Genomic DNA, 9,825 nt, shown 5'->3' on the forward strand with positions numbered 1-9,825 from the left:
GCTCTCCACGTGGATTAGGATAGTTAAGGTCACTTACCTATTGTGCGGCTGCATTGACTGCAGCTGGTACCAGCCCCCCTCCCCTGAGCTCGATGTCTCACTGGGAGATTCTCCTGAGTATATAATAGAGGCTACATCCAAAGCACTGCCTCTGTGTGTCAGTGTGTGCTGCTGTCTCCAGCTCCAACACACGTCACGGACTCTCTGCGAGGATGGGAAGCTTGGCATTCTTACTAGCGCAGGACCTGTTCTACCATTGCCTGGCAGTCATCGGTTTGGCCGGTATGTGAGTAGCAGATAGTCACCAAATGGGGGAACTCCTCTTTAATGACTGGCAACCTGTGAATGTGTGGTTGTGTGGGTGTATGTGTGTGAGAGCGTGTGTGTGTGTGTGTGTGTGTGTGTGTGTGTGTGTGAGAGAGAGGCTGCATTTGTTTGAGCATGCTAGTGTGTGAATGCGTGTAAGCATATGTGTGACCGTGTTTCTGAGTGTGTGCTATTGTGCATTTTCGTGTGCCTGCGTGACTGTGTTTCTACGTGCAAGCTACTGTGTGAGTGTGTATGTGTTTTAATGTCTATATGCATGTGGCTGTGTGTGTACTTGTGCCTGTGTGTGTCGGTCTGTGTCTTGTGTGAGTGGGGGGGATTACATACATAGGATATACAGCACCGAAACAGGTCATTCGGCCCAACTAGTCCATGCCGACGTTTAAGCTCCTCTCGAGCCTCCTCCTGTCTTTCCTCATCTAAATCTTTCAGCATAATCCTCTATTCCCTTCTCCCTCATATGCTTGTCCAGCCTGGTAGCGAGTTCCACATTCTCACCACTCTTTGGGTAAAAAATGTTCTTCTGAATTCCCCATTGGATTTCTTGGTGACTGTCTTATATTGATGGCCTTTAGTTGTGCTCTTCTGCACAAGTGGTAACATTCTCTCTGTACCAACCTATCAAAACCTTTCATAGCTTTAAAGACCTCTATCACGTCACCTCTCAGCCTTTGTTTGAAGAGAAAAGAGACCCAGCCTGTTCATCCTTTCTTGATATGTAGACCCCTGCAGTTCTTTATCATCCTTGTAAATCTTCTCTACACCCTCTGCAGTGACTCGACATACTTTTTATAATATGACGACCAGAACTGTACGCGGTACTCCAAGTGTGGTCTTACCAAAGTTCGATACAGGTTCAGCATAACTTCCCTACTTTTCAATTCTATACCTCTAGAAATTAGGCTGTGTTTGCTTTTTTTATGGCCTTGCTAACCTATATCATTACTTTATCGGTTTGTGTATTTGTACTCCGAGATCCACTTGTTCCTCTACCCCACCTAGACTTGCACCTTCGAAGTAATAAGGGACCTCGCTATTCTTCCTCCCACATTTATCTGTGTGAACTTAATTTGCCAATTATATGCACATTCTGCAAGTTTATTAATGTCCTCCTGTAATGTGTTACAGTCCTACTCAGTATTGACTGACCCCTCTATTTGGTGTCATCAGCAAATTTAGAAATTGTATTTTTGATTCCAAGGTCTAAATCGTGAATATAAATTGTGAACGACAGTGGTCCCAGCACTGATCGTTGTAGAACACCTATACCCACCTTCTGCCACTGTGAATAGCTATCCATTACATCTACTCTCTGCTTTCTGTCTTGTAGCCAGCTAGCTATCTATACTGCTACTTGCCCCAGACTCCACATTCTCTGACCTTGTTCATCGGTCTATTATGGGGTACCACATCGAAGGTCTTTGAAAATTTAGATAAATGACATCTACTGCATCACTATTGTCTACTCTCTGCTAACTCTTCAAAAAATTCAATGAGGTGGTCAAGTAAGTCTTTCCCTTTTGAAATCCAGGTTTATTATTCGTATTATATTTTTGGTTTCTAGATGTTCTTCCATGTTCTCCTTTCGTAGGGATTCCATTATTTGTCCATTATTTTTCCTACCACTGATGTTAAGCTGACTGGTCTACGAGTGTGTATATGCGAGAGTTTGTGTATTTGACTGTGATTGTATGTGCGTGCAACTGCGTGAGTTTGTTCCTGTTTCAGTGTCTGTGTGTGTGTGTGTGTGTGTTTGCAACTGTGTTTGTGAATTCATTATATTTTGGGTGCTTATTTGTGTGTGTTGGACAGAGGAAGCTCATTGAGAGATGGGGAGAGCTGGACAATTGGAGCTCGTTGTGTGATGGAGAGAGTTGGACAATGAAACGCCAATGAGTGAAAGAGAGCGTTGGACAACTGGAGCTCTGACTGGTGAGGGAAGTTAGTAAATGGGAGACCGGTGAGTGACAGAGAGCTGGTTAGTGGAAAATAATTGAGTGAGGGGAGAGATGGACAACGGGAACTCGTTCATAAGGGCTGATTGAGTGATGGAACGATAGCTGGAACTGGAGTTGTGATTGATGATGAGAGTTCGAAAATGGGAGCTTATTGAATGACTCAGAGAATTGGGACAATTGGGAGCCCATTGACTGATGCAGAGAGTTGGCCAACCAGAGCTCACCGAGTGAGGTGGTGAGAAAGACAAAGGGATCTCATGGAATGAGGGAGAGAGTTGGGCAATTGGAACATTGATTGACTGGTGGGATTTGGAAACTGGAGGCTCATTCAGAGACTGTTAGAGATTGGAGACTGGAAACATTGATTTATGGTGGGAATTGGATACTAGGGGCGCCATTCAGTGACTGGGAGAGCTTGTACGTGGGAGCTTAGTGATTGCTGATGGGAGCCAGGCAGTGGCAGTTGATTGAGTGCCATAGATAGTTGGACAATGGCAGCTCACTGAGTAATCGAGTGAGTTGGTCAATGACGAATATAAGAAATAGGAGCAGGAGTAGACAATACGGCCCCTCGAGCCTGCTCCACCACTCAGTAAGATCATGGTTGAATGACTTTCCCACCCTATCCTCAAAGTCCTTGATCCTTTAGAATCATAGAATCATAGACATTTACAGCACGGAAGGAGACCATTTCGGCCCATCGTGTCCGCTCCGGCCAACAAGAGGTTATCCAGCCTAATCCCACTTTCCAGCTCTAGGACCCTGCAGGTTATAACACTTGAAGTGCACATCCAAGTACTTTTTAAATGTGGTGAGGGCATCTGCCTCTACCATCCTTTCAGGCAGTGAGTTCCATGCCTCCACAACTTCTGTGTGAAGAAATTTCCCCCCAAATCCCCTCGAAACCTTCTACCAATTACATTAAATGTATGCCCCCTGGTTGTTGACTCCTCTGCTTAGGGAAATAGGCCCTTTCTATCCACTATATCTCGGTCCCTCATAATTGTATACACCTCAATGTGGTCTCCCCTCATCCTCCGAACAAACCCAGCCTATTCAATCTGTCCCCATAGCTAAGATTGCCCACTCCCAGCAACATCCTCGTAAATCTGCTCGGTACCCTCTCCAGCGCAATCATGTCCTTCCTGTAATGCGGTGACCAGAACTGCATGCAGTACTCCAGCTGTAGCCTAACCAGTGTTTTGTACACTTCAAGCATAAGCCCCCTGCTTTTATATTCCATGCCTCAGCTAATAAAGGCATGCATTCCATATGTCTTCTTGACCACCTTATCTACCTGGTCTGCTACCTTCAGGGATCTGTGGACATGCGCTCCAAGGTCCCTTTGTTGCTCTACACTTCTCAGTGTCCTACCATTTTATATGTATTCCCTTTCCTTGTTAGCTCTGCCCAAATGCATTACCTCACACTTCTCTGGATTAAATTCAATTCGTCACTGTTCTGCCCACCTGACTAGTACAATAATATCCTCCTGCAGTCTACAGCTTTCTTCTTCATTACACGGCTGATTTTCGCCTCATCTGCAAACTTCTTAATCCCTTAAATCTATTGTTATCAGCCTTGATTGTACCCAATCACTGAGCATACACAGCCCTCTGTGGTACAGATTTCCAAAGAATCACAACACTTTGAGTGTAGAAGTTTCTCCTCATCTCAGTCCTACATGGCCAACCAATTATCCTGAGGATATGACCTCTAAATTCTCCAGTCACACGAAATGGCCTCTCGCCAATGACACTGTCAAGCCCGCTACGAATTATATAAATTTCAATTTTATCACCTCTCAACATTCGAAAATGCAGAGAATATAGGACTCAATCTCTCACTCCATGAATCAATCCAGTGAACCAACGTTACACCTCCAAGCATATCCTTCCTTAGGTAAACAGATCAAAACTGTGCAATGTATTCCAGGTGTGGTCTCACCAAATCCCTATACAATTGCAGCAAGCCATTCTTATTCTTCTAGTCCACGCCCTTTGCAATAAAGGTTTGCCTACCTAATTGCTTGCTGTACCTCCATGTTAACTTTCTGTAATTTGTGTTCAAGGACATCCGAATCCCTTTGTATATCAACATTTCCCAATTCTGCTTTACCATTCTACCTATAATTTCACATTTCCCCACATTATACTTTACCCCAACAACTTCTTGCTCACTCACTTAACCATTCCTATCCCCTTGTAGCCTCATTGCATCCTCCTCACAGCTTACATTCTCACCTAGCTTTGTATCAGCAGCAAACTTGGATATATTATGCTCAGTCCCCTCATCTAAGTCATTAACATAGATTGTAAATAGCTGAGGCCCCAGCACTGATCCTTGTAGCACTCCACTAGTTGTACCCTGCCAGCCTGAAAATGACCTGTTTATTCCTACTCTCTATTATCTGTCCATTAACCAAGCCTCAATCCATGCTACTCATGTTACCCCCAACCCCATGCGCCCTAATCTTGTGTAACAACCTCTTGTGTGGCACCTTATCGAATGCCTTCTGAAATTCTAAATATACTACATCCACTGGTTCCTCCTTATCTACCGTGCTAGTTACACCCTCAAAAAACACTAATAGATTTGTCAAACATGATTTCCCTTTCATAATTAAAAACCGAAAATACTGAAAATACTCAGCAAATAATTAAGAAGGCAAATGGAATGTTGGCCTTTATTGCAAGAGGGATGGAGTATAAAAGTAGAGAAGTCCTGTCACAACTGAAACTGTTGGTGAGTTCACACCTGGAGTACTGCGTACGGTTTTGGTCTCTTTATTTAAGGAGGGATATACTTGCATTGGAGGCAGTTCAGGGAAGATTCACTCGGTTAATTCCTGAGATGAAGGGGTTGTCTTATGAAGAAAGGTTGAGCAGGTTGGGCCTATACTCATTGGATTTTGGAAGAATGAGAGGTGATCTTATTGAAATGTATAAAATTCTGAGGCGGCTTGACAGGGTCGATGCAGAGAGGATGTTTTCCCTCCCTGATGTAGAGAGTTGGAAAGGGAGACTAATGGAGTGACTGGTTGTGATTGGATAATGGGAGATCATTGAGTAAGGTAGAGAGTTGTGCAATGGGAGGCCACTGAGTGAGGGAGTGAGTTGGAAAATGCAAGTCCATTGAGTGACTGTTAGAGAGTTGTACAATAGGAGCTCATTTAATGATGGAGACAGTTGAACAATGAGAGCACATTCAGTGAGGGCCTGAGTTGAACAATGGGATCTCATTGAGTGATGAAGAGCGTTGGACAATGGGATCTCATTGAGTGATGAAGTGAGTTGAACAATGAGTGCTGATTGAGCGATGGACCGAGTTGGACCAATTGTATTTCACTGAGTGATGGACAATGGCTGCTCTTTACGTGTATGCTGAACATTGGATAATGAGAGCTATAAGTGAACTAGAATCCATGCAGTTTGTACGGCTATAAAATAAATATTTATTATACTGACAGCCAATCATTCTCTCATTACTATTTTCCAAACTCTGTCTCTAACCTAACTTAGAAATGTCCTCTCCTGCCAAGTTTCCTCACTCCCTCTTTGCATCTTCACTGTGTTGAAACCAAGTTTCATCACACTGTCTCCTACTCATTACCTTTACATGATAGTCTCTGGTCAATGCTGATTCTTACGCACGCAAGTTTACATTTCTCTACATTATGCGAACATCAACAGCCTTTCACATAAGTTGCAGTGCCCGAGTTGTTGAGAACATAAAAGTTATGATCGAAACATACTATTAAGGCGTACTATAAACATCCCATGGCCATAATCAATCTTGAATACTGGCTGTTGCTAGGGAGAATTGTCAACAGTTGCTACGCGAGGGTATCTCTCCCTCATGTAACATGCCCTATAACACATGGTGTGGGTGTAATTACTAACTTTCCCCTGTCTTTCCCTCTCTGGCAGCTAACTTAATGACCATCGTGATTCTCTCCCGTGGGAGCTGTGGCCTCGCCAGATGCACGGGCCGTTACCTGGTCTCCATGGCAGCGGTGGACTTGCTGGTCATCATCTTCTGTGTGATGTTGAACTACCTGGGATCTCTCTACTTCCCCTTCTCGATCCTCACCCATTACCACGTATGCAGACTGAACAGCATCATGAATGCTGCGGTGGTGGACTGCTCGGTCTGGCTCACCGTGGCCTTCACCCTTGATCGATTTGTCGCCATTTCTTTGCAGAAATGGAAAGCGAGATACTGCACGGTGGGAACAGCGACCGGGGTGATAACGACTGTGTGCATGGTGAGCTACCTGCGCAATATCCCGCGCTACTTCACCTACGTAGCCGTTGATGCCCGCGGCACATTCCCAGTCTGCAGGCTCCGCAACCTTTGTACCAAAACCCCCTGGGCAGCATACCTTTGGTCCTGTACCATCTTAACCCCTCTCATTCCCTACGTGTGCATCTTGCTGCTCAACGCTCTCACCGTCAGGTACGTTCTCGTGGCCAGTCGGGTCCGCAGGGCATTCCGGGGTCAAGGTGGCGATGGGAAGCAAGTTGACCCGGAGATGAGAACCGGAGAAGGTCCATCATCCTGCTCTTCGCCATATCGGGCAGCTTCATCGTGCTGTGGATGACCAGAGTGGTGGTCTTTGTGTTCCAGGAGATGTTGCTGGACATGGGCCCCATGGTCATCGTCATGCAGGTCGGCCACATGCTGATGTACCTGAACTCCTGCACCAACACCTGCATTTACGCTCTCACCCAGGCTAAGTTCAGGGAGGAGATGAGGCGAGCCATCACACAGCCCATTCATCTGTTTCTGAAGCTCACCAAAGAATTAAAACCGAAGGAGAACTTGTCAACTCATCGGTTTCACCCAGAAGCTGCCCGCAAAGGTGGGGGTGGAGTCTAGGCAGCGGTACCCGGCTGGGATTCTGCTCATCTCGTACAACTAACTAAAAGTGAATTTAAAAACAGAGTTATGGGAAAGTGAGTCAGTGCGTGAAAGGGGCAGTTTGAGTTAACAGAGATAGGGGAGGACAGAAGGTGAAGCTGGGCTGTTCAGGGCTAATTATCACTGGAGCAGTTCTATGTACCGTTTAGATTTTCTAATTCCTCTCACTGTTTGAGATTTATCTCATCTAACACTTCCAACATCTACAAGGCACACATCAGGAGTGTGATGGAATACTCTCCACTTGCCTGGATGAGTGCAGTTCCAACAACACTCAAGAAGCCCCACGCCATCCAGGACAAAGCAGTCCATGTGATTATCCACCACTTAACCATCCAGTCCCTCCACACTGGTGCACCATGGCACAGTGTGTACCATCTCAGGGATGAGCAGATAATCTGTTTTAGTCATGTTGATTAAGGGATAAATATTGACCAGGACACCGGGCATATCTCCCCTGCTCTTCTTCGAAATAGTGCCAAGGGATCTTTTATGTCCACCTGAGAGAGCAGACAGAGCCTCGGTTTAACGTCTCACCCAAAAGACGGCACCTCCAATAGTGCAGCACTCCCTCAGTACTGCACTGGGAGCGTCAGCCTAGATTTGTGTGCTCAAATTCCTGGAGTGGGACTTGAACCCACAACCTTCTGACTCAGAGGTGTGGGTGCTGCCCACTGATCTACGACTGGTCTACCCCATGGGTTTTTCATTTCAACAAATGGAGGAGGGAGCGTGGGTAACAGATAAATTGATTCACAACATAAAGACATCCCAAAGCAGCTCGCAGCTGAAATGTAGTCACTGTTGTAAAGCAGGAAATGCGGCAGCCAATTTGTGCACAGCAAGCTCCCACAAACACCAATGAGACAAATGACCAGTTTGGATAGGTGTTGGTTGTGAGAGGAATGTTAGCTGGGTTTCCAGGAGCACTCCCTGCTCTTTTAATAGTTGCATGGCATCTTCTGGACTGGATCCTCCTCCTCATTCCTCCGTGAAATCGGGTGAGGTTGTGGCAGAGAAAGGGGTCAAAGGCGGGCAGTGAGGCCTATCGCCCATTAATTGCCCGACATCCATTTCCCTCCCCCTGCGTCACTCACCGTGTGAGCTCATGAACATGAATCAAGGAAGGACGGCAGATGAGAGGATCCACCAGCTGGAGTAAAATGCAGAATGATACCTGGACGCCAAGGGTTAAATTACGAGGAGCGATTACACAAACTAGGATTGTATTCCCTCTAATTTAGATGATTAAGGGGTGATCTGATTGAAGATTTCAAGATATTAAGGGGAATTGATACGGGAGATAGAGAGAAATTATTTCCACTGCTGGGGAGCCTCGGACTAGAAGGCACAGTCTAAAAATAAGAGCCAGACCTAACAGGATGAAGTTAGGAAACATTTCTAGACACAGAGTGACAGAAGTTTGGAACTCTCTTCTGCAAACACCAATTGATGCTCGATCAATTCTTAATTTTAAATCAGAGATTGACAGATTTTTGTTAACCAACGGCATCCAGGGATCGGGGCCAAGGAGTTCGGCAACAGATCAGACATGATCTCATTGAATGCTGGAAAAGGCTCGAGATGCTGAATGGCCTCCTCCTGTTCCTATCTTCCTATGAAAGTGTACAAGGGAAGTAGCAATCAGACGTTAAGCGTGGAACTCTGTGAACATTGGGTTACGATAGGCACCATCCCTGCGTCGTACGATAGGTCTGTTATAACACCTCCTCCCTAAGGTCATCCGGTGAAGCCATTAAACTGTTTTTAGTCACTGCGCCCTTGCATGTTGAGTGCTACCATTTTGAATGATGTCTTCCCTGAATCAATTGCACTGAATTGAAATATAAAATGCTTATTATTCTCATAAATAAACCTATTAAAAGCCAAGCCGAGCCTGGGTGTAATTGTGTGACACGCAGTGATGGTGGGATCCAATCCGTGTGGAGGGGGGAGCCTCAATTTAGGGGGCTGGAGATCCACAGGAAATGGGCGGATGCCTCATTAATATCTGCACATCAGGGGTCAGCATCGCAGTTAAGACCCTGATCCCATTTCAATCTCGGCCCGTCTTGGTGCTGCCAGTTCCCGATCCCGTCATAACACATTCCTGCACTCACAGTTGTTAAAGAGGCGGGGTCCTGATCAATAATTTGATTCCCCAAATCAATCGGAACATAGGAATGGAAGGGGGGCATTCAGCACCTCGAGCCTGTTCCGCCACTCACTTCGATTTTGGCTGATCCGTATCGGAACTCCATCTACACGCCTTGGTTCCATAACCCTTAATACCCATACCCAATAAAAACTTATCAGTCTCAGGTTTGTAATTGACCCCCCCCCCACTCCAGTGTCAATAGCTTTTTGGGAGAGAATGTTCCAGATTTCCACTCCCCTTTGTGTGAAGAAATGCTTCCTGACATCACCCCTGAATAGCCTGTCTCTAATTTTAAGGTGCTGCCCCCTTGTTCTGGACTATCCCCACCAGAGGTAACAGTTTCTTTCTATCTACCCTATCAACTCCTTTTAATCATCTTAACCACCTCAACTGCATCACTCCTTAATCTTCTATACTCAAGCTTAATAAAGGGATAATTAAGAGTAATAAGCTTCTTAT

At 45.5% G+C, this 9,825-nt stretch overlaps 1 pseudogene; it reads left to right on the plus strand.

Moving 5' to 3' along the window:
• The first annotated feature begins 212 nt into the window (after positions 1–212).
• LOC139241077 (probable G-protein coupled receptor 139) lies at positions 213–7,166 on the plus strand (annotated as a pseudogene).
• Positions 7,167–9,825: the final 2,659 nt, after the last annotated feature.

This window comes from Pristiophorus japonicus, chromosome Y (assembly GCF_044704955.1).
Source record: "Pristiophorus japonicus isolate sPriJap1 chromosome Y, sPriJap1.hap1, whole genome shotgun sequence".
Taxonomy (NCBI): domain Eukaryota; kingdom Metazoa; phylum Chordata; class Chondrichthyes; family Pristiophoridae; genus Pristiophorus; species Pristiophorus japonicus.